General features: G+C 37.0%; 1 protein-coding gene across 2 annotated transcripts in view; it reads left to right on the forward strand.

The window, feature by feature from the left end:
* The window catches only part of LOC125829084 (uncharacterized), a 1,125,066-nt gene that overhangs the window by 714,664 nt on the left and 385,008 nt on the right, over positions 1–25,394 (forward strand). The gene's annotated exons all lie outside the window — the stretch shown is intronic.

Here is a 25,394-nt window from a genome sequence, read left to right on the forward strand (position 1 = left end):
GGTAGAAGAACATTTTTATTGATGTCTTCAGATTACATTTATAAGACTGGAATGAAAAACATAAAGCAGTAAACCACGACTAGCATATTCATAACTCAGTAACTTACTCCTAAATAATAAGAATAGATGGCTAACAACTAATTGACTAAGTCTTATCTAATATAAAGCAGTAAAAGTAAAATTAACTGTAGTTGAAAAAGCAAATTCCTAACACTGATTCTATTGCATTGACAATATTATTAGTGTAGTTCAGTAATCAGTCTCAACATGTTATAAACTTGGTCATTGCATTCAGTATTTCATGTTCCGTGTTCTTAGTTGGTCTCATGCTTATCTCATGTCATTGCTCAGTTATATGCTTTGATTAAGTTGTGTTATTGTTCAGTGTTACTCTATCCTACATGCTCAGTACCTTTCAAGTACTGACGGATACTCTGCGCTACATCTTCTCATGATGTAGGTTTAGGTTCTCAGCTTCCAGATCACGCATAGATCGGTTCCCGATCTTCAGTTCAACAACATCATTGGTGAGTCCTCATTCTTCGAGGACTAGTGACATGATTATTTTATCGATTTTAGCTTTAGTTTCAGATTTACTAGATCTAGCTGGGGCATGTCCCAGCATTTCTAGTCAGTAGAGGTTTTATTTCAGACATAGTTAGTTTCAGCTTTAGTCTTAGAGTTTGACTTTTATCTTGTATTCAAACTCTCAGTTATCTTTATTCAGAATTAGTGTATGGGTATTCGCCATCATTTTAGTTTTATCATGATTTAGCTTCCGCTTAGTTATTATTGATTCATTTTATCTTTTAGTATGCTTATGATTATGCCAACAGGGTTAGCTTGGGGTCACTCGTGATCCTAGGTCCCGTGTTCAGTCCAGGGGTAGCCTCGGGGCGTGACAATCTTGCTATCAACTGCAGACGTTTAATTAATGACTCAGCAAGGCCATTCTGAATATGAACATGAGAAACATGGTGTTCAACTTTTATCCCAATTGATGGGCAATAATCATTAAGTGATTGGGAGGAATACTCTGCAGCATTATCAAGGCGAATAGACTTAATCTGATTATCAAAAAATTGTGCCCTTAATCATATTATTTGTGCCAACAATTTTTCAAATGTCAAGTTACGTGATGACAATAGGCACACATGAGACCATCTAGAAGAAGCATCTATTAGGACCATAAAGTATCTACATGACACACTAGGTGGGTTAATAGGTCCACAAATATTCTCAAGTATATGTTCCAAGAACGCAGGGGACTTAATCTCAACTTTCATTGGTGATGGTCTCACAATTAACTTGACTTGATAACAAGCAGTACAACAAACCTCACCATTTAAAAGATTTTTTAGCTCCTTTAATGGATGTCCATTTAAATTTTCTATAATACATCTCATCATTATAGACCCAGGATGTTCTAGACAATCATGCCAAAGTACAAAAGTATTGAAATCAAGAAACATCTGATTTACTATAGAATATGCCTCAATTGAAATAATTCTTGTCCTATCCAAGCCAGAAGATAAAGAAGAAAACTTTCAATAACGCATGTCTACCCAAAAACATTTTTGGTGATACCAAGTTATTCAAGATTTATTTCATCCATTGATTGGATATGATAACCAGTTTTACGGATATCTTTAAAACTCAACAAGTTTCTCCAAGACTTGGGAGAGAACATAGTATTATTTATGATGAGTTTAGTTCCCCTAGGCAAAATTATTATGGTTCTTCCAAAGCCCTCAATAGTATTAGTACTACCAAAAATTATAGTAACATTTATTTTGCTCATACTTAAATGAGAAAAATATTTCTCATTTTTGAATATCGTATGTGTTGTACCAGAATCAATCAAGCAAATGTGTTCATAATTAGATAATATACTTTGAGAATTGTCCATATCTTCAAATAAAATGAAATAAATGTTTATTAAGCCTTTGTTACAAAGTAAAAGTTAGATAGTATAATAAACTAATAACCATCTTCTAATATGTAATTAATAAAGTAATAAACACATGCATATAGTATACCAATGTACATTTTTTATTTTATTTTTTCTTGCTTATATGAATAAGTTGTGTTACTTGACATTTTTAGAAGTAAAAAAAATTCATTAGCTAGTGTACAATAATTAAATAGATATTCAATAGCTTTTCAATACACTATTTTTGATATACTTAATACACTCAAAATATTAAAAATTCAACCATCATACAATAATAATATACAAAACCTAGTATAATACAAACTAATAGTAATTGTATTATTTATTCACTAGACCGATTTAAGTCTTAGTTTACTATAAACACATAATAGGGTTTAGTGTTGGACTAAAAAATATTCCTCGAAAAATTTTCCAAATATAAAAATCAGCTCAAATATCCGAGTTTCAAATACAAATAAAATGTACATTAATAAGATGCAGTTTTTTTTCTTTTCTTTTCAGCAAACAAATAAAATATACAAAATAAAATTCAAGTCCAATTCAATAATAAATTACAAAACTAATTAATACTAACTAAAAAAAGAAAAACTAACACTCATGTAAACAACTATCTTTACAGGTTTTATTTAATAACTACTAAAAGAAGACAAACAAAATGTTCACTCCTCCATGACAACAAAACCATCACCAATCAAGTGATCTATCTTTCCTTGAGGATGTGCGAAGAAATCTGCAACATCCAAGTGTGTGATGTCAACTTGATTTTTAGAGACAAAATTCGCTTCAGAATTTTTTTGTTTCTTCTTTAGAAAATCTTGTTAAAGTTCAACCAAGTGTTTAACAGTACGATAATCACGTGCACAATGACCTTTTCCACCACATCAAAAACAACCTACCCTAATTGCTTCACGTTTCTCATCCTTTCTTTTGTTTTTTTGATGGTGATTTTTATTTGATGAATGATGAACACCAGGAAAAGAATTTCTTTCTTGACCATAATTATGACCAACGTTCACGTTCACCACCACGATCAGGTCCGTGACCTTTTTCACGCCTTGCATGGTGGGTGTACGCCTCATTCACATCAAGAAGTGATTCAGACATATTAAGTGGATTCTCATTATTTTTCATTAATAAATCATTATTTTGCTCAGCCACGAGAAGATGAGAAATTAGTTAAAAATACTTTTTGAAATCTTTCTCTCGATATTGTTGCTCCAGGAAATCATTTGAGGCATGAAAAATGTAGAACATCTTTTCTATCATATCAGTCTCACTAACCAGTTCTCTACATAGTTTCAACTGAGAAGTGATTTTGAACATGGTAGAATTATACTCTAGACTTAAAGTCTTGTAGCCTTAGATGCATCCAATCATATCGTGCATTTTTTGATGTATGACCATCTTCAAGTGGTCATATCTATTTTTAAGGATACTTGTAACGACCTGTTCCCGTCGTTATGAAAAAACCAATGGAGAAAGAATTGGGACAAGAAAACTTTTGAGTAGTAACTTGGGAATTCCTAGCCTGGTCCAGATTTGGACGAAATTTGAGTCAATATGGTCTAGGAAAATTTGTTATTTCATGAGAGATTTAATAATGAATTTCATGACATGAGTGGATAGCCAAGACGTTACGGAAACCATGCAACTTTACGGAATCAAATTGGGGCGAGTAGAACTCCCAAAACTAATCTTAGCGTAAACAGGTAGTTTTTGAATGTCAAGGGTTGAAAGTGTGTTGTTAAATGGGGGCTTGGAACTCAAATTCAAACATTGTGTCTCCGTGCAGGCCGTTGTAGCGGGATGGGTCCCGCTATAACGGGATGGGTCCTGCTGTAACGGCATAGTCCCGACATAAATAAGGTAAATACCCCCAAAAATGTCATTTTTTGCAATAGTTCATTCTTGACTAGCAATTAATGGTGGAAAAGGTCCTAAATTGGGTATTGGGATATTGGGTTTGGCTTAGGGTTAATAATGTTGATAATAATCTGGGTAATTAGGCCTCGTTTATTGATCCATGTGTTAATTGTTTGTTTTTAGACCACGAACAAGTGAAAACAATTAGGAAAGGAAAGATTCATGTTTCTTAGGAGGATTCAAAATTGGGTTTGAGGTAGGTGATGATTTGATTTCATGTTTGTGTGTTGTATATGGGTAATTGCTTCATTGTAATGCATGTATGTATGTAAATGTAGCACTATTGATCAAACCTAATGTAAATGAGTATGAATGAATGATTGTATGTCATGAATCAACACTTGATTCTATGATTATGAAAATATTCATTGTGTTTGTGATTGTGGTACGATGATTTGATCACGTGTCACGTTCCGACACACTAACTTAGATCGGGTGCCACGTTTCAGCGCATTTATGGGATCGGGTGTCACGTCCGGCACACTAATTGGGATCAAGTACCACGTTTTGGTACGCTAACAGTTTGGAAATGGGTTCCATAAGAGGACCATTGAATTGTGTTGTGTATCTACTTGTGATGATTACGTTCATATATAGTGGTGATTGATATTGGAAGACTATATGTTGCTCTAAAATGATAACCAATGTGTATATATATTTTGTACATGTCAGGTTTACTATGTTGTGACTTCTTATATATGTTTCGCTTACTGGAATAGTTGTGTGATCCTACTTTTACACTATGGTTGTATACTGATACTACATTTGCTAGTTATTTGATAAGTACAGGGCATCTTCAGCCGGCTATTGATAAACCTCAGCTAGGAGATCAGTGATCGAGACCAGATTTCAAGGGTAAACCAGTTCTTTCAGGCTTCCACGACATCCTTCATTTTTGTTTACTCCATTCTCTTTGGACTCAGACTATTGTTAGATTTTTCTTATTATTAGTTTTGGGTTGTACCCATTTCCTTAGACTTTTTGAATTTAGACGTTTTGGTACAATGACTTTCAGGTTCTAAGGGTTAATACTTCCGCATTAGTTTGGTTAGTTATTTGTTTAAACCTTTGGAGTTTATGGGAACTCTGTATTTCTTTTGGTCATTTAAACCTCCTTCTATATCTTTAAATGTTTAGTTATTGGGTCAGCTTACTAGTATTAATGGTTCTCCCATCATAGGGTTAGTGTGGGTTGCAATCACAATGGTTTGGGTTGTGACAAAGTTGGTATTAGTGCCCTAGGTTCATTGATCTCATTGTACCAAAACGAGTCTAGTAGAGTCTTATGAAATGGTACTGAGACGTTTTTACTTTTCTTCGAGAGGCAATAGGACTTTAGGAAAAACTCATTTCTTTCTACTTCTTTCGTGTTATGACTTGAATTTAATTGGTATCTAGGTGACACAAATTGGTATCTCAATTTCTTCGCTCGATTTTCGCATCTGGTAAGTAATTAAGTTGTAAAGGTGGAAACAACAACACCAACAATAGAAAATGTGTCCTTGGAAATAGGTTTGTTTCTCTGACTCACTGTGGGCAGAGACAAACATGAGCTTTTTATTATGTTCTTAAGGTTGAAACCTTCATTCTTCATGGGTACTGAATATGAAGATGTTTAGGATTTTCCTTGTTGACTGTCATGAGTTGCTTTATAAGATGAATATAGTGGAGAGGTTTGGGGTTGAGTTTATGACATATCAATGCAAGGGAGACACCAAATTGTGGTGGTGGTCTGATGTTGAGTGCCGACTAGAAAATGCACTACTCGTGACTTGGGAAACACTTTATAACTTAATGTATGGAGAAGTATATACCCTGAACTTTGAGGGATAGGAGGAGAGATGAGTTTCTGAATATGGAGAAACATAATTTATTTGCTGCAGCCTTTAAGGCAAAGGTTTATGTTTTATCCAAATATGGTACTCCACTTTGTTTCAGTCTAGAAGTGAAAATTCATCGTGTTTTGAAGGGATTAAAGTAAGATTTGCATATTTAAGCTTATAAGTGGCTATTTTAGCGAAAATCTTTTCAGGATGTGATTTGTTTGGTGACGGAAATAGAAAGGGGTTGTCATGCCCGGAGCATACACCCTAGGCAGGACTGGCACTCAAGAACCATTGCTTGCCCCAAGCAAACCCTTTGCCTAGCTAACTACTCAACGGAAAATATAAACACAAGGAAATAGTCTTAAATAAGGGACTTATGAAATAAACTTAGAATGTCTTAAAAGAAACATTCAGACTAGTCAAGATGGCAACTTAAGTCTCAAAATATAAGCCAATAATAAAATAGTGACAAATGAACTAACTGCCTGACCATCAATGGAGCCTCTAATAACTGAGATGGATTTCAGGACAAGACCCACGACATCCTAATGAACTAAATACTGAAAGAAATAAAAGAGATCCTCCGGAAGCAAGGAGGCCCACCAACAACTATGGAGCTCAACTAGAATCAACAATGCATTGGATGCTGATCCTGGTTACCTGTATCTATATCATAAAATGATGAAGGTCAAATGGCGTCATTACATTGAATGTATGACTATGCGAAGGGAATACTAAAACAAGACATAAGCTTTAAAAGGAACTGAAAGAACAAACCTGGTCTTAACTCAACACAACTGAACTGAACTGAACTGAACTGAACTTATTTCAATGTAAAGCAATAACATAAACGCAATATAAAGAAAAACTTTTCAATCATGGATATCAACTTTGTGTATTTAGAAATACAATAATACTATGTATGTATTCAAAGATACAATATAAACTCTGAGATGTCTATAAAAATACAAAATATTGCTATGGGAGTTTCTCTAATTGACAACCATCACTTAAGATCTATTGTGATGATACAATGTTTTGCCTCACGCTGCCAGGGACGTCCTATACCTTGTCGTGGGTATAGAACCTGACTACTAAGAGGATCCACCAGTCTATGCTAAACAACACTAAGGAATCATCTAAAAAGTATGACCATTTTCTACCCATGGTGGCTACATGGTTTATGGGGGCTGGGAGTTGTCTGAACTCTCCTCGATATCGGTGTTCAATACTACTCTCAAAATATGATACTAGCTCTTATTTTTAAAAACATACTTCTTTTTGTGGTTTGAGATAATTGCTCAAAACTTAGCTCAAAGGCTCATCTTGGAACTCAAAATTTCCTCTCTTGCTTAATTGTGAAAGCCTTTACTATTTAACTGAAAACTAGCTCAAAGGCTCTTTTGGAAATCAAGGTTTCCTTTCTTCTTTAAATGTGAAAACATTTTACTCTTTGGGAATACATAGTCCTAATATATTCTTTTGAAGAAATGAACTTCAAATTTTACTCTTTACTCATCTCAAAACTCAAGTCTTAAAACAAAGTTAAAACATTTGTAAAAGACTTTTGGAAGACTCTATGAACTTCTCTTGACTTGGCTCTTAACTTCTCTTGACTTAACTCTTAACTTTCCTTGAATTGAATCATGAATTCAAGGATTGTCATTTGTGATATGAAATATGTCATGATGAGAAAAGATCAAGAAAACACTGTCTGGAAGCAAGTCCGTGATGCGGAGATGCATTTTAATATTTGGTCGCCAAATAAATTTTGAGGTAGAAGGGTCCGTCACCGCTCTGCGACGCGGAGAAATTTTTTCCAATCCTCTGGAACAGGTCCGCGTCGCGGACCTAGTACCTAGATTTCCCGATTTGTTCCTTCTTCCTTTTCTAACCCCAATTAGCCTAAATTTGATTATTTTTCTCAATTATTCTTTAGATTCAGATAGCCAGTATATGTACAAAAGAATCTAATCAAACAAAACTCTAAAATCAATAGGATTCCATCAAAAACTCAATAATCTCATCAGATCTCAAGAACGAAAGTCAATATCAAGAACACAATTCAAGATTTTCAAACGTTAAACTTTCTAGACCAAATTTCGCTGAACTAAACATGATTAGCGCATGGGTAAAAGAAACCAACACTATGAAAGTTTCACATACCTATGTAGGGATCAACCCTTGGTGAAATGACTTCGATTCCGCAAGAAATCTCCAAGACACTTGACTTTTCTCCTCTTGAGTTCTTCGATTAAAAACCCTAGCGTGAAATCTTTGAGTGCGTAAACTGAAATAACTCATTTTAGACCCCAAATAATTTACTAAAAATGGATTTAATTAATTGGGTAATTAAAAGACCAAAATACCCTTTTAAAATCCGATTGACTTTCCTTATTCAGACATCCCAACTTCAAAGGGGCATATCTCCCTCATACGAACTCGAAATCGATAAAACTCGGTGGGGTTGGAAAATATAATTCAAAGATCTTTCCTAAGGTATCTTGTAGCACACCTAACTCATCCTGATGTAGGAGTTATGGTTGTTTGAAGTTGACCCAAAGTTCATACTTAGATTAACTTTGTCAAACTTTTCAAATTTGATTATTTCAAACTACGATTTCTTTCTAATTCTAAGTCTTTCTAGTAGCGGGGTGTTACAATATGTCCCCCTTGGGAATATTCATCCTCGAATGAGATTACTCTTAGTAGGCTAAGGCATAACATCTAACACCTATCTCAAACACCCAACAAGCAAACTGTAAATACAACATGCCAACTTAAAATAAAAGCCAAGAAAATGAATATTACCTTAATTTTGAAATTCTCTGAATTCGAAGAGATGTGGGTATCTATTCTTGATATCCTCCTCAGCTTCCCAATAGCTTCCTCAACAAATTGATTCCTCCACAAAACTTTGACTGATCTATTTCCTTGGTCCTCAACTTGCGAACTTGGCCATCTAAGATCTGAACATGAATCTCCTCATAAGACAAGCTATCCTTAATACCAATATCTTCAGTTGGTATAATCAATGAAGGATCGCCCATACACTTCTTCAACATAAAAATATAGAACACTGGATGAACTGCTGCTAACTCTTGGGGTAGCTCCAACTCATAATCTATGTTACCAATCCTTTTGGATATTCTGTAAGGACCAATATACCGGGGACTAAGTTTCCCCTTCTTCCCAAATCTCATAACACCCTTCATGGGTGAAACTTTCAAGTACATCCAATCATCTACTTCTAACTCTAAGTCCCTTCTCCTAACATCTATGTAGGATTTCTGACGACTCTGCGCTATTTTCAACCTCTCTTGAATAACATTCACTTTCTTCATAGCTTGATGAACTAAGTCTGGTCCTATCAACCCAGATTCACCAACCTCAAACCATCCAATTTGAGATCTACACATTTTCATATTCATTGTGTGAAAAGGGGATTTTGTTTGAAGTAAGGGTACTAGTTACATTGTTGAAGAGTTGGTACCTTGGTGATAGTGAAACAGTGTATATTGTGTCTCTATTGGTCGATCTTTGTGATATCTTGATCCGCATGAGTTAGCATGTTGAGTCAAAGAGAAAAGATTTTCACTCAAAAAGGGAGTTGGGATAGAAAGCCATATGATTATGTATGCTTGAATGTATGTTTCTACACAAGTGTCATTTAGAGTCATAGTGTATCGTTTAAGGACAAACAACGAATTTAAGTTGAGGGTGTTCATATACCATGAGTTTATAGTATTTTCAATACATTTCACTTAAGAGTTATGTGTGTCTAGAGCCATTTTGTATTAGAACTAATGATTATTGTGCTATGTTTGCAGGAAATAGACTTGGACGAGGTTGAGAGAGACAGCAACTGAATTTATGTAGAAGGAGCCATCTATGGAGGTGACCTACGGACCGTAGGTCCAGTCATGATCCGTAGGTTAGTGTCGTAGATGGAGCATCAGGAAAGTCTTGACCAAGTGTGGAACCACGGAAGCCATTGACGGACCGTAGGTCGACCTACGGGCTGTCCTGCAAGTCCGTCATTTGTATCAAAAAAGTTTGAGTTCAAGTACCTGATGAAAAAGTGTAAGTGAGGAGCCACGAGAGGGGACCTACGGTCCGTTCTGCAGGTCCATCGTTTGCACCTGAAAGTTGAAGGTTCCAAGCTTTTGAGAAATTGTCTAAGTCCTGAGCAACGGAAGGGACCTAAGGACCGTAGGTCGATCCACGGTCTGTAGGTCAGTCTCGTCGATTGAAGCTGCGTCCAACAGTTTTATTTCGCTATTTTGTTTCCTTTTTATTTGGGACTATGTTTTCTATAAATAGGGTATGTAAACTTCGTTTTGGGGGGTTAGCTACTATTATTAACTTTTAGTTCTTGGTGTGTTCTTGGGAATTAACTTGCAAACAATAGCAATTTGATTTCCTATTTTTGGTTTGTAAAGATTCTTGCTTTGAATTTCAATTGGAGATTCTGGGCTTCTTCTACTCATTACGTAAGTTCATGAATTCTTCTCCTACGAATATGAATTGTGTTCTAGCTATTATGGGTAACTAAATCCACAACTAGGGTTGTGAGAACCATGAGCGATTAACAAAGTATGAATAGTAACTAACTAATTCTTGAATAGTGGTATTGCATGCATTGATAATTCTTTCATCTAGAAGTCTTTTTAGCTGTGTGCAACGTTAGAACTCGCCTTGTTGCTACTTATAGGACCAAGGAGGTAGTTAATAACAAAAGAACTATCAACATAGATTTAGTGTGATACTATCTAATAGTCTAATGTTAATTGGTGCGAGGGTGAAAACTAAGCCATACATTGATGTGATGTCTAATATGAGGTAAAGGTATGGGTTAGTAAATTATACACAAGTAGCCGGACCAAGGTGCGGGGTGAAATTCTCTATTTCCCAGAGCAAGGACTTAGAGATACATATCTTACCACTTTGCATGTGATACACTAGGAAAGGATTACTATTACTAGGATTATCACGTTATAAGCTTATAGGGAACACATACAACCTAGTTTCTCTCTCTCATTGATAACAACTAAAGTCGAATCTTGCTCACTTGTTCTCTAAACTACAATCAGTTAGTTGTTACACGACCCCCCCCCCCTTTACTTACTTGTCTTGGAAATCAGTTGACTAAACGAATATAATCATAAGTTAAGTTTAAGTCTAAACCATATTCCTCGTGGGATCTACCCCAACCTACAAGTTGGGTTCTTTGCTTGATAATGATCGCTTATACTTCTTTAGGGAAATGTAATTTGAGCATATCACTAAGCACTGATATTCCAGCCAGTTATGAGGTTCCTCTGGCTACTACGACCAGAGATGTTTCTAGGGCTGATGATGCAGATGTTGAGTCTAAGGCGAAGACTGGTGAGGAGGAGATAGGTGTCCGTGATGATATTGTACATGATGATTTGGAAGATCTTGAGGATGCCATGGTGGAGACTGTTGTGCAGGCATCCCTCAGAAAGATGTCGATGGTGGGCTCTAGTGGAGCCAAGGATGTTGATGAGCCGGGAATTGATGCCGCGACAGATGAGTTACAAACATGCAAACTTCACCTTAGGCTTAGCCTAGAAGTATGATTTTCTATACTCCATTTTTGTTACTTTTTAGACTTTTTCTTATTTCATTTCATTTTAGGACAACTGCTATTTTTGTTTGGCGTGGTGAGGTATTTTAATACCTACCTCTATTGGGCTATTTTTGTGTATATATTTTTTTGTGGTTTTGGTTTGTGAATGTTGGATATTATCTTGTGTTTATATACATATATATATATATATATATATATATATATCTTGGTTTTTTATCTGCATTGGTCCATTGTTTTTGTTGTGCAAATGGTTTTGAACCGATTTTAATTTTTTTGCCACCTCTCAATGTGTGTGAATGTGGTTGTTTTCGTGCAAATTTGAGTGTCAGTTGTGGCCAATACTGACGACTTGAATAGTGCCTCAATTGAACAATATGAGTGTGCGGTTACAATGAGGCAAATTGAGTTACTTAGGTCATATGTGAACTTCTAGCATCTCGTTGTGAGTAGCTAGTTATTGAGTTGATCTCTTGTGATGATCATTGCACGCTAGCTGAAAATTATAGAGTCTTGTTTGATGATTGTGTCGAATGCCATGTGTGGTGAGGTTGTCTTGAAATATGTGCTAGATGATACCTAGAACTTGCCTTGTTTGTCATATTGATTAATTGAAGCGAGCGATTGAAATGATCTTAGGCACAATTTTTTAAGAGTGAACCTAATTTGATAATATACCTCTTTGTGGATACCTTGTGAGAAGTGTGAACCTTGCTTGACACCCTTAGAGCCTATCCTTTTCTTTGGAAGAAACTTGAACAACTTTGACCACTTTGTCCCATCACCTATAACCTTCATTAAGTTTTGGTTAGTTTGAATAGCCAACTTAGGCAAAAAGCATATGTTGGGGTGTGGTGAAAAAGGAGGAAAGTAAAAAAAAATTGTGAAAAATCCCCCTTTTTGATGGAGTGTTTTGAAAGAGATGGAACCCCTCCATGTAAAAAAAAAGAGAAAGAAAAGAAAAAGGTGAACATGGAAAAAGACTGAAAAAGAGAAAAATTCGTGAAATAAAGTGTGTGAAAGGAGAGTAAAAGAAATGGGGTATCCAAGGATTCATGCTTACTTGAATAATAGGGTGGATTGTGAACATGTTTGAATGAGAATGAAAAGGAGAAAAAGTGATTTTCAGGCCATACTTAATAAAGGTAGAAGCCACTAAGCAATGATCATACCTTTACATGCAGCCCCGTTACAAGCCTTGAAGAGACCTTTGTGATCTTGAGTGAGCTGAAAAGAATGTTGATTGGAAAATAAGGGCAAGCCTATCAGTAGAATCATGCATGTGTTCATCTTTGTGAGTGTGAGAGTCGTATTTGATTCCGAGATTATAAATTTTTGATAAAATTTGTGTGAACGTGGAATCATTCTTGGTGTGAGGGCATTTGAATTCTTTTGCAGAGCTTGAACTTGCATTTGAAGGAAGCATTGTGAGCTGGAGTCTATTTGATAATGGTAAGTAACAATTTGAACTTTAGAGTGCACAATTGAACATTGTATGTGTAGTTTGAACCTCTTGTGTGCATTTGTGTTGAGTCTTGAGTAGCACTGTTTGTAGACATCCTTGTTGAACTGATTGATTTTGAGTTTTACTTGATGACAAACAAAAGTTTAAGTTGGGGGTATTGATGAGTCTGAGATTTCGACTCATTTAACCCTTTGTTTTCATAGTTTTATTGTCCTCAATGCCTAATTTATGCTCTAAACTGGTGTTAAAGTGTTGATCTGGAGCAATGAAGGGTAAGGAGCAAGGCAAGACATTACCGGGCAAAAAGGAGCGAAAAAGTTGAAGAAGTTGAAGGAAGGCAATCCTGGTGATCGCCAAGACCACTCGGCGAGCTGCCGAGTGGCTCTTTAGCTCGCCTAAAGTTTTAGCGTGCCAAACCTGGTGAAGAACCTACTTGGCGATGGAAATGGACAGTCGGCGAATCGCCGAATGGATCGACGACCTCGATCATGATCGCCTAAAGTCACAGAACCCTGAGGATAAAAAGTCAAGGCAAATGGGAGATGGAATAAAGCATAGGGCGCGTCGCCGACTCGGTCGGCGATGCTTGACTTACTTTACCTAATGGTCCTGAAGGCAAAAATCTGTGAAATTATAAATTGAAATTTGAAAAGCAGAAAAGGGAGTTTTTGGAAAGAGAGTTGTGTAGAGTTCCGAGAGTTTTGAGTTTTTCTTTGAGTTTTTGAAGCCTTTCCTAGTTTTCCATTGTAGAACTTAGAGCTCTTGAGAATTGGTTTTGAGGACTTGCCATTTGGGTTTTTGAATTAAGTTGATTTGAAGCATTGTAGAGACTTGGAACCATTACCCAATTCATGGCTAACATAATTGGTAATTGTTTCTTCATTTTTATGATGTGTGGCTAAAACCACAATTCTTGGGGTGTGATCATGTGATCAATTGGTGATAACCCGACCTAAGGTCAATCTTGGAAAAGTAACTCGCTCCTTGGAGTTGGTCAAAGAAATCATCTATCCTTGGGAGAGGATAGTTATTCTTAATGGTCACCTTATTCAATTGCCGGTAGTCAATTCACGTACGAAGTGAACCATCTTTCTTCTTAACGAACAAAACTGGTGCACCTCATGGAGAGATACTTGGTCAGATAAACCCTTATCTGTAACGACTCAGAAAACTAGTAGGTGAAATTAGAGCCCAACAAGTGTGTTGTTGAGTTTGATGTGGGATGTTATGTTGTAAAATGAGTTCTCAAGTTTAGGTTGAGGGGTTAATGGGTTAAACATCAAGGTACAACTCCCCAAGGACCAACTAACTGTCCTTGAGGAGGATCCCAAGGCTGCCCCAAGAACCAAAAAGCTGTCAAAATATGAGGACCTATGCCCCATAGGTCCATCCACGCCCCTTGGAACCCATCCTTAGTTCAAGGCACCAAATGAGGAGTTCCTGAACCAAACCACGGGCGTGCAGTACGGGGTGTAACTCCACTCACGATCCATGGGTTGATGGGCATAGGTCACCACTGAAAAGGCAACCGAGGTTTGCCATTAGAGGGGCAATCTAGTAAATTCCAAATTAATTAGTTATGGGTTGGGGACAGTTTATACTATTTTATTTCACTTATTTAATGCTTTCTAAACTATTAATCACCCTTTACAACTCATTATTCCCAAAACTCAAAAATAGAAACTACCTCCTCTCCAAATAATTCTCTCTTTAGAAACCACCATTGAAGAAGAAGAAGTCAAGGTTTAGAGCTCAAGAGTTCATTTTTTCTCTTCAATTTCATGAGGAAGACTCCATTAAGGTATGGTAGTTTTCATCCTTGGTTACTTTCCACTCAAGGAGTCCCTTCAAAACATGATTTCAAAGTTTCCAAAATCTCCCAAAAGTTATGGTTTCAATCTAACTCATGGGTTCAAATTCAAAACGTTTTCAAAGGTTTATTTATGACGAATTATGATTGAATTGATGAATGAATGATGATTTATGATGAATTTCACCTATGAACCCATGATTCCCCCAAAATACTAAATTGTGAATTTGTGATTTGGGATTGATTGATTATGGAAGCATGTGAAGATATTAAGTCTATATTGATTTAGTTTATTGAAATATGTCATTATGCATGCCTAAATTGTAGTATTCTAGGTGTGTTGGGGAATTGTGATTCATGGCCTTGAAGGGCAAAGTATAAAGGATTGATGTATGATCATGATGTTATGTATATGCTTGTGATTTCAACGAAAGTAATGTGATCATGTCTACAATGCAATTGTGTTATTATTGAAAGGTTATTCTCAATTATACATTTATGAATGATGAAGATAGAATGTGAAAGATTTCTTCAATGTAATGTTACATCTTGAATCAGTAGGCTTAGGGCATCCTCTTCTTGTGTAAATGAAAGTAATGTTGATTGATGTAATTTGAATTGGTAGGCTTAGGGAAATCCTCTTCTTGTGTAAATGAATGTGATCTTGATTGAAGTACCTTGAATTGGTAGGCTTAGGCATCCTCTTCTTGAGTAACTAATGTATCTTGACTTAATGAACAGTGAATCGGTAGACCTAATAGTGGTAGCCCTTTCATAAATGACTAATGAAGTATTATATGGCTTTGTCTTGAATCGGTATACCTAATGTTGGTTGCCCTTTCAAGAGGAGTCTATGAATGAATGTAATGATAAACCTTGAATCGATAGACCTAATGGTGGTAGCTCTTTCATGTGTGAAATGATGAACCTTGAATTGGTAGACCTAATGGTGGTGGCCCTTTCTTGAGGATTCAATTAGTTATCCTCATAATGTACCTTGAATCGGTAGACCTAATGGTGGTGGCCCTTTCATGTGTAATGTACTTTGGGTCAGTAGACCTAATGTTGGTAGCCCTCTCAAGTACAATAATGTTAATGTGAGTGAACTACTCTATGGGAATGGAGGCTAAGTACCGAGTGGATATGGTAGGATGGAAGCTCTCCCTACGTGAGGTCGGGTTTCAATGAACATCTTTCTTATCCCATAACTATGTGCCTGCATAGGTTATTAGCTAGCGGATCCACCTAAGCTAAAATGTTACCGGTCCTACCTTAGGCAAGTAGACCAACCTTTTACGGTGTAGGATAGACACCGGATTCCATTTAAAGCTCACATGGTCTATGTCGGTTAATGTTATTTCCATCATGTGAGATACGTGCTATGATTGCTTGAGAGGTTCTATGAAGTGTGGGTGGTAGTATGGGATGCCATCCGTGCATTGCACGAGTAGGATTTGAGAGGGATATGGTGTGATTCTCCAATGTCTTAATGTCTAATGAATGAATGTGCTCTTAATGAAGCTAACAAGAATGTTGATTTAAAGGCTTAATGTAATGATGAATGCTTTACTTGGAAATGTTATTATGAGTTACTTTCCTTGTCATGACTTATGAAATGTATGTGTTCCTTATGTATGATTATTGATTAAAGATAAGTATGAAAAATGGTAAGTTCATCTAAGGTGACCTCAAAGTGGTACTTATTAGGAATAGTAGTATGGGATGCTATTCTTACATTGCACAAGTATAGCTTAGGGTTACTTAAGGTGAATGTTCTAATGTGGTGTAATGACTTTTATGATGATTATACTTGTATCTTATGCCTTTTGCTAAAGTTCGTGATGTTTTCTCAAAATTGGCATATAGCATGGTTTTCAACCAAAATGTCCTTTTTAAGCATGGTTTTTGCATGGCTATCATACTTAGTTCATTTTTATGTGCTAACCCATATTTCTACCTTTTTCTACAAAGTGTAGGTTCCGGCATTTGAGTTGATTCCTTCTAGTTCAAAGGGCTTGGATTGAGTTCTTCCAAAGCTTGTGGTAGGTCCTCATGGATCTGAGGACAAGTGCTTTATTGATGTTTCATGTCTTTCACTGTACTAGATACTTTTTAGACTTTCTATTGTAAGGGTCGTGACCCTACTTTTGATTCAAGATGTTTTTAGATGGCCATGTGAGATAAGTAGACTTCTGTTGTTTTAAACGATGTTTTCGATTGTATGGATTTAAAGAAAAGTTTTAGATTCTGCACTATTTTTATTATCTTATGTGATGACATTCTATGAGGCTTGTATGAGACTTTTCTGAGTCTTATACGTCGTGTCACGTCTGGGGTATAGGTTCGGGTCGTGACATTATTCAACAAATCTTTCAATTGCTCCTTTAATTCCTTAAGTTCTACTGGAGCCATTCTATAAGGAGGAATAGAAATAGGTTTTGTATCTGAGAGAAGGTCAATAACGAAATCTATTTCCCTTTCTGGAGGAATACCGAGTAAATCATCTGGGAACACTTCCGAATACTCATTAACAACGAGGACCGACTCAAGAGTAGGGGTTTCAGAACTCACATCCCTCACCCTAACTAGATGGTATATGCAACCCTTAGAAATCATCTTTCTAGCTTTAAGACAAGAAATAAATTGACTCTTAGGCATAAAATCTCCCCCTATCCACTCTAGGATAGGCTCATTTGGAAACTGAAATCGGATTACACGGGTTCTACAATCAATAGAGGCATAACAAGAGTGCAGCCAATCCCTACCAAGGATAACATCAAAATCTAGCATATCAAGCTCTACCAAATCAACAAGAGTAACTCTATGGGACAAGGAGACAGGACACTTTCTATAAACCCTCTTAGCCACAGTAGAATCACCAACAGGAGTAGAGACAAAAAAGGGTCTAACAACACAGCAGGGAACACATCAAATCTCATAGCCACATACGGCATCAGAAAAGACAAGGTAGCATCGGGATCAAGTAAAGCATAAACATCAATTTGAAAGACATTCAACATACCGGTCACCACATTGGGAGAACCATCTTGTTCACCATGAGTCTGAAGTGCATAGAACCTATTTTGCTTGGGAGTATTAGTACAGAACCATTTGGACCGGATGAAGGATAGGGTTGAGCCCTACGACGACTATCTCCCTCATTCTTAGCAACTGAAGGACAATCTCTTATCTTGTAGTCCATCTTACCACAACCAAAATAATCATTGTAACCCGCTAGACATTTACCTTCATGCTTTCTACGACACTTAGCACAATTTGGCAATAAACAGCCACTACCATTTCCTCCTTTTGAGGCTTAGGGTCAGACACCCTCTCTTTGTTAAACTTAGGAGAATTAGAGGAACCTTGCCCAGAATACCTTTGTCAAAACCTAGGACGATCATGTCTATCGGACCTTGCATAAAAGAAATTCCCATCATCGGTTCTAGCCCTCTTTGGCTCCCTAGAACTCTCCTCAAATTTCTCCTCTTCAATCTCTTTGGCATGAACCATAAGACGAAAAATATCTATGTCATGGACAAGCATAGTTTACGGCACTACTTCACTACCAATTCAGACACACTTGAAATGAACTTGCTCATCCTTGCCCTAGAATAGGTAACTATAGAAGGAGCATATTTTGACAATTGAGTGAACCTCAAAGCATATTCTGTCACACTCATGTTCCCTTGTCGGATATTAATAAACTCAAGCACTTTTACCTCCATCATCATGATAGAACATATCAAGAAAAGCCGACTTAAACCCTTCTCACTCTAAGGGACCCGCATCTTCCGATCTTGCTTCCTTTTATTGGTTAAACCAAATTTGAGCCAGACCTTTAAGTTCATAAGTGGATAATTCTGCCTTTTCCACTGGAGTAACTCCCATAATAGACAACACCTTATAAACCTCATCGATGAACTCTTAAGGATCTTTCTCAACCTTAGAACTATAGAATTCCATAGGATTCATCCTTGTAAAGTCCCTCACTCCAGATGTCGTCGTACCCACATTTGAGTTCATGGGGATTAGAACCTCCCTATTGGCTTGGGCCGTCATGGCTTGAGTCAACACTTGTAAAGCAGTCCAAAACTCCCCATTAGTCACTTGCTCGTCCAAAGGGTCAACCGGAGCTTGAGGAGGAGCTTCTTGACTTGCATTGTCTCCCTTATACCTTCTAGCATAATTCCTTCAAGTAGTTATATAATGTTGACCATCGGGTAGCGATTAGGAGAAAGACCTTATAGAGTTAAACTTTATCGCACGACTTAGAGTAATGAAGAAGTGAAGTTTCTTAAACATCTTGTAGCCTCTTATTCATAAATGTGGTGCACTTCACACTCATGAACAAGACTCTAATTGACGTGGTTTTGAGACATTATAAAACCTTTCTAAACTTTGTGCTTTGATACCAAGTTTGTCACGACCCAAAGGTACCCCCCTAGACGTAACATGGCATACAAGACCCCGAGAGGCCTCATATAAGATACTTAGCATTCATAGTCAAGATAATAGAAAATTGATAAGATTTAAATCATTTTCAACAATACCAAAGTTTTATAAAACGAAGCGGAAGTCTTATACACTTGTCTCAAAAACCATCTAATACAAAAGATTCTTGGGACACAACCTATACAAAAATGTTCAAATCTTAAAATGAAAAGAACATAAGGAAATGGTGGACAAATCCTCGAATGCAATGAGGACTCGCCAATCTTTAATCTTGACTCTACCATGGATCCTAGCCACAAGGATGAGAGTCGGGAACGTCGGACCCTACATTTCGATATGAAATGTAGGCAAGAGTATGTGTTAGTACAAGAATGTACTAAATATGATAACTTGCACAAACATAAACATAAACATAAGAGTAAGACAACATAAGTCATAAAGCATAATCAATGCACATAATATATCATATCAACATATAAGGAGTACTTCTTGAAGTAACCTCAATTCATACTTAGCCAAGACATGGGTAATCCTCCATTAGTCTTATCATACATATCTAGCTTATATTTTACAAACATGGGGAATCGCCTCCTGCCTCATTATGAAGGAACATGAGTAGTCGCCTCTAGTCCTCCTTACTTTGGGATCATGGGTACTCGCCTCTAGTCCAACATACTTTAGGATCGTGGGTACTCGCCTCTAGTCATTTCATCATATGTTATGGGTATTCGCCTATAGTCTTTCTATAAAGGATCATGGGTACTCACCTCTTATCCAATTCATATTACATGAACGTGGGTAGTCGCCTCTTTTTCAACTTCAAGGAATAAGGGTAATCGCTTGTTATTCTATTCTAAGGAATATGGGTAATCGCGTCATATCATTTTCATTAGAGGCCATGGGTGATCGCCTCTAGCCTCATCAATTTCTTAGTCTTTAGCTTAGATTCATTTTAAGTGAGCAATCATTTCAACCAAGAATCATTCAATGTGAGAAAACCTTTCATATTCATACATAAGCAATTCAGGTGGGAACTATCCCTTCAACAACAATAACATCAATAATCAACAATTCATAACATTTATGCTTCACTCTCAAAGTAATACATCTCATAATCATCATATATGCTTCACTCTCAAAGAAATTCATAATGTACCTTGTTTATTCTATAAGAATACATATAAATCCATAAATTCTCCTTTCATGGATCAAAACCCATTTACATCAATTTCACCTTAGAAACATGGGCTAAGCTTGGGTACATGTAAATTCATCAGGAAAAGCATAGAATCCTCTCAATTCATGCATGAACATTCATAATCCAATCAATTGGATCAACATACATAAAGACCCACAACTTGGAAGAAAACCCTAACTCAAATTGGGAAATTTATACTTTTCAATTATGGAATCATAGGGGCTCCATGGATGCTAGTATTCCATGGATGAATAAAGTTATCATACCTTTCTAACAAAGCCCAAAAAGCCCTTGAAGAATGGAGACTTGACCTTGAACCCTAGCTTCAAAATTCTTTTTCAACTTCTAGAGAGAGAAATATTTGGAGAGGAAGAACTTTGGTCTTCCTTTTTAGAAGTTTTGGAGAATGAGTTGAATGAACTAGTTTAGGGGGGTTAAAATCACTTATATAGAGGTATTAGACATAGGAAACACAATGTAGTATAAATATAAAATAATAAAGACCCAACTGCCCTAAAAATAACTACCAGCCCACGACCCACGACCCTGATTGACGGACCATGCTCTGACCAATAGTCCATGCTTCTGGTCCATCGTTTAGGGTCAGAAAGTTGAATTTGAGGTCTTGGATCATGGACCATGGTCTGATAGATGATCTATTGGTCAGTGTAACACTCTGGAAACTAGTAGGCTCAACTAGAGCTTCACATAAGGGTTAGAGTCGTAAACATACCTCCATGTACCTAAAAATATAGGGTTTTGTGTTATAGCATCAAGGTACGATCCCCAAGGACCAACCATGGGTCCTTGAGGAAAGACCCTTAGAAGGCTTCCTGGCAGTAGTGACCCACGGAGGTGACCCACGCCCTATGGGTTAACCCATGCCCCGTGGGTGACGGGTTGTGGGTCAAGCCTACAAAAAAGCCTCAGAACCTCAACCCACGGCTCACCAGCATGCCACATGGGTCCATCCATGTACTGTGGTCATGGGGTCGTGAATGAGGCCTAAAATTGCCTTTTGGCAGTTACACTTAGGGGCATTTTGGGAATTCCTAGTTTTTAATTAATATTAAGTGACATCATTTTGAAGTAAATTAGACTAACTATATAAGGTTTTTAAGTAACCAAATTAAGTCATCCAAGCCATTATTCAAAAAAATCCCAAAAGAACTCATTCTCTCCAAAAATTCTCTGTCTAAAACTTCAAGGAAGAAGAAGAAAGCAGTTGGAGCTAGGGTTTGAATGGGAAAGCTTTTCTACTAAAATTCTTTGGAGATTCATAGCTACAGTATGGTAGCTCTTCATCCATGGATGAAATCCATCCATAAAGTCCCATCAGAACTCAATTTTGAAGATAGAAGTTCCCCAAAAGTTAGGGTTTGACTCCAAGTCATGGGTTCCTTTCCAAAATGATTCTAATGATTTAATTACTTTATATTATAATTGAATTGATGATTTATTATGGTTTTATGTTGAATTCCCCCAAGAATCCATGAAATCCCCATATTCCCAATTTATGACCTTGTGATGTGGGTAAATTAATGAAAGAAGGATATTATGAGATTATGCTTGTAGTAATTGAGTTATTTGAATTATGATTATATCCATGTCTAATGTGGTAATTTTAGATGTGGCGATTGAATGTAATCTATGGTCCTTGAAGGGCAAATTATAAGAATTATGCATGATTATGAGATTTATGTATATGCTTTAAAAACACTTTGAGAGTGAAGTGTCCATGATTATGATGATGTTGTTGTGTTGATTGAAAGGCTATTCTCATGAACACATAATGAACATAATGTGAAAGGTTTTCTCACATAATGGAGATTCTAGGTTGAAAGGCAATTCTCACCTAATAGAATCTAATGTTATATGTAGACATAGACGGTAAATGGTTATTCTCAAGCATGAGCTAATGAGCTATCCTAATGAAACAAGTTATGACTTAATAAGTACTATGTGGGATAAATGCTTAGCAGCGAGTGGATATTGAATATGAGATGGAAGCTCTCATGTTAAGAAAGGCCGGGTTTCTAGAGGTAATCTCATGAGATGGAAGCTCCCCCGGTAAGAAAGGTTGGGTTTCTAGTAACAATCTCCTTATCTCATAAACTACGTGCCCTTATAGGATATCTAGCTAGTGGAACCACCTAAAGCTAACAAACAATGGGCTTACCTTAGGCAAGTAGAACGACCCTTTTCTGTGTGGGTAACACCTAATTCCATGTTAAGCTCACATGGTCTATGTCGATTAAGGCTTATTCCCATTATGAACAAGAATACGAATTATGAACTATGGTTACTCAAGAAGATTTACTTAGCATGGGTGGAATTATGGGAACTTATTCATGCATTGCACAAGTATGCTTTGAGGGTACTTATGGTATGTTTCTCTTATGATGTGATGATCTATGAAATGAATATGCTTATGAGTTATGCTTTTCCATTATCTTCAAAATGATGTTTTAACTTGGTAAATTGCATTCATTCAACTAAAATGTCCCTTTTAGCATGTTTTCATGATTTTTATGCATGGCTATCATACTTAGTGCATTTTTGTACTAACCCATATTTTCCTACACTTTCCCCAAGTGTAGGGTCCGGTTCTCAAGGTGGTCCCCATTATGGCTAGAGCTTGGATTTGATCATTTCTCCAAGCTTGTTGGTGAGTCCTCATGATTCAAGGACGGATATTATTAGTGTAGTTTCGTTCTCATATTTCCTTTTCGGGTTGTATGGGTTGTGTCCCTATTTGATTCAAGGATTGTTATAGATGGCTATATTAAGACAAGTCTAGATTTCCACTTTACTTTTATGAAAAACTTTTTAAGACTTGAAATGTGTTTTTAATCTTATTGTTCTAATGCTTTATGTAATGATATGCTAAGTGGTTTACATGGTGTCCTTCGGGGTATTATGTGCCTTGTTACGTCTAGGGGGTACCCTTGTGTCGTGACAAACTTTGTATCAGAGCACAAGGTTTAGAATGATTCGAGGACGATGTCTCATAAGCCACATCTAGTAGAGTCTTGTTCATGAGTGTGAAGAGCTCCACATTTATGAATAAGAGGCTATAAGATGTTTAGAAAATTTATTTTCTTTCATTACTCTTAAGTTGTGCCTTAGAGTTTAACTCAATAAAGTCCCTCTCATAGTCCTTATCTTATGTTTTAAGGATATGAATTCATGAAGGGCTAACATAAGAAGAATGAAGGGTGACAATGTGAATGAAGAAGCTCCTCAAGCCAATCAAGCTCCGATTAATCCTTCAGCTATGTCGGATGTGGAGGTTAGGTTGGATTTTCAAATGTTGGCCCAAGCTTTGACTACTCAAGCTCAAGCGATGACGGCTCAGGACAATAGAGATGTTGTGATTCATGTGAGCCCTAATGTGAATTCGGCTGCTTTAAGGGTTAGGGATTTTGCTAGATAAACCCTCCCAAATTTCATGGCTCCAAATTGGAAGAGGACCCTCAAGAGTTTGTGGAAGAGGCTTATAAAATACTTGTTATTATAGTGGTGACTTCGGTAGAGAAAGCGGTGTTAGCCGCTTACCAATTGAAGAGTGTTGCCCAAGTATGGTATAATCAATAGAAGAACAATAGGCTGGTAGGAGCGGGTCCCAGGGAAGTGTTTAAATCAGCGTTTCTTGATAGATTCTTTCCCTGAGAGCTGAGGAAAGCTAAGGTGGAAAAATTCATTAACCTTAGGCAGGGTAGCATGAGTGTTAAGAAGTATGCCTTGAAATTTAGCCAACTATCCAAGATAAGTAGTTTTTTGACGGGTGTGTCCGGCTTGGTAGTAAAAGAATGTCGTTCGGCAAAGCTCCATCATGATATGGATATCTCACGTCATATGTTGTATTCCCAAAAAATAGAGGAAGAGAAACTCAATAAAAAGAATAGGGAGGCGAAAAGAGCTAGGACCGGTGATGGGAACTTCTCCAATGCTAAGTCTGATGGACAAGGTCGACCAAGGTTCAAGCAAAGATTTTCCAACCAAGGCTTCTCTAGTTCTCCAAGGGTCAACAAGGATAGGGTTTCCAATGCTAAACCTCAAGGAGGAAATAGTGGTGGTTCTTATGTGAATAGGCCTAATTGTGCAAAATGTGGGAAGAATCATGATGGTAAGTGCCTAGTCGGCACCGATGTTTGTTTTGGTTGTGGTAAGGGTGGCCATCAATTTAAGAATTGCCCAACACTTACGGCCAAGGAGTTAGAAGGCAAGCAAGCTCCTCTTAGCAGTTCAAACTCCAATGCTCCAAAGCAAAACCACTTTTATGTTGTTCGAACCCGAGGTGACCAAGAAAGCTCCCCGGATATGGTAATCGGTATGTTAAAAATATTTCTTATTAATGTTTATGCTTTATTAGATCCCGATGCTACTTTGTCCTTTGTCACATCTTATGTGGCTATGAAGTTTGATATGCTCCCCGAAGTGTTATTAGAACCTTTTTCGGTCTCTACCCCAGTTTGTGACTCGGTGGTGGCTAAAAGAGTCTATAAGGGATGTCCCATTTCCTTATCCCATAGAGTTACTTTGGTGGATTTGCTAGAGTTGGACATGTTAGACTTTGATGTGATTTTGGGTATGGATTGGTTGCATGCATGTTATGCCTCTATCGATTGTAGGACTCGGGTGGTTAAATTCCAAATTCCAAATGAGCCTATCTTAGAGTGGAAAGGGGGAAATTCTATGCCTAGAGGTCAATTTTTCTCTTGCCTTAAAGCTAGGAAGATGATCTCCCAAGGGTATATTTACCATCTTGTTAGGGTGAGGGATGTTGAATCTGAAACCCTTTCTCTAGAGTTGATTCCGATAGTGAATGAGTTTTTAGAAGTCTTTCCCAATGATTTACCTGGTATTCCTCCCTAGCGGGAAATAGATTTTGGTATTACGTTTTATCGAATACGCAACCTATCTCGATTCCTTCTTATAGAATGTCTTATGTTGAGTTGAAAGAGAAACTAAAGGATTTATTAGTTAAGGGCTTCATCTGACCGAGTATCTCTCCATGGGGTGCTCCCGTGTCGTTTGTTAGAAAGAAGGATGGGTCACTTCAAATGTGCATCTACTATCGACAATTTAATAAAGTGACCATCAAGAATAAATATCCCCTTCCGAGAATTGATGATTTGTTTGACCAACT

The sequence above is a fragment of the Solanum verrucosum genome, unplaced genomic scaffold (genome assembly GCF_900185275.1).
Source record: "Solanum verrucosum unplaced genomic scaffold, falcon-dt-bn FXZP01000007.1, whole genome shotgun sequence".
Lineage (NCBI taxonomy): Eukaryota > Viridiplantae > Streptophyta > Magnoliopsida > Solanales > Solanaceae > Solanum > Solanum verrucosum.